Raw genomic sequence first — 846 nt, forward strand, 5'->3', positions numbered from 1 at the left:
TTTGTGATTGTATATCACATCTGTTATTTCTAAATAAAAATGTTAAGCAGCACAAAACTATGTATATTTTTATCATGACTTTAAAATAAAGCAAGGACTACAAATTTAAATGTTTAAGACATCTCTTTTTAAAAACAATCTGCAACTGAACAACATCTGCAATGAACCTCTGTTATGGAGTAAAGGTGGGAAAGGTACCTTTAGATGTTGTTCAGTTGCAGATTGTTTTCAAAAAGAGATATCTTAAAAATCTAAATGTGTAGTCCTAAGGTTATAGTACTCACAAGATAAAGACCTAAATACCAGCCTGATGAACAGTCTGTTCTTAGCTGGTTTATGAAAAAATATGAATTATACTGTTATTTAGTATGGTCATTATTAACAACATTTACAGTTGATTGGACATGTATATACTAAACATTTATGTCAGTTATGTTCTAGTGGTATGCAGAGTAAATCAACAAATAGATAAATGTGTGACATTGTAGCATATATTTTGTAGACAGATAAAAGTTAAATAACATAAAAATAATAACTAATAATGGCCCCACTTTATATTAAGTGGCCTTAACTACTATGTACTTACATCAAACATTAAGTACAATGTACTTATTGTGTTCATATTGTATTGCAAAACACTTTTGCTGCTATTGAGGTGGGATACGGGTAAGGTTAGGGACAGGTTTGTTGTTATGGGTACACTGTAAAACCTAACAGTGATATTCACTAAATAAAATAAGTTCATCTAACTTATATTTTTTTAAAAGTTACTTAAACTTAATAAAAAAGAGTTAAGTGAACTCAATAACTGATTATATTAAGCACAACTCAATCTGAATAAGTTAT

This window comes from Sinocyclocheilus rhinocerous, unplaced genomic scaffold (genome assembly GCF_001515625.1).
Source record: "Sinocyclocheilus rhinocerous isolate Xijiao unplaced genomic scaffold, SAMN03320098_v1.1 scaffold32, whole genome shotgun sequence".
Taxonomy (NCBI): Eukaryota; Metazoa; Chordata; class Actinopteri; order Cypriniformes; family Cyprinidae; genus Sinocyclocheilus; species Sinocyclocheilus rhinocerous.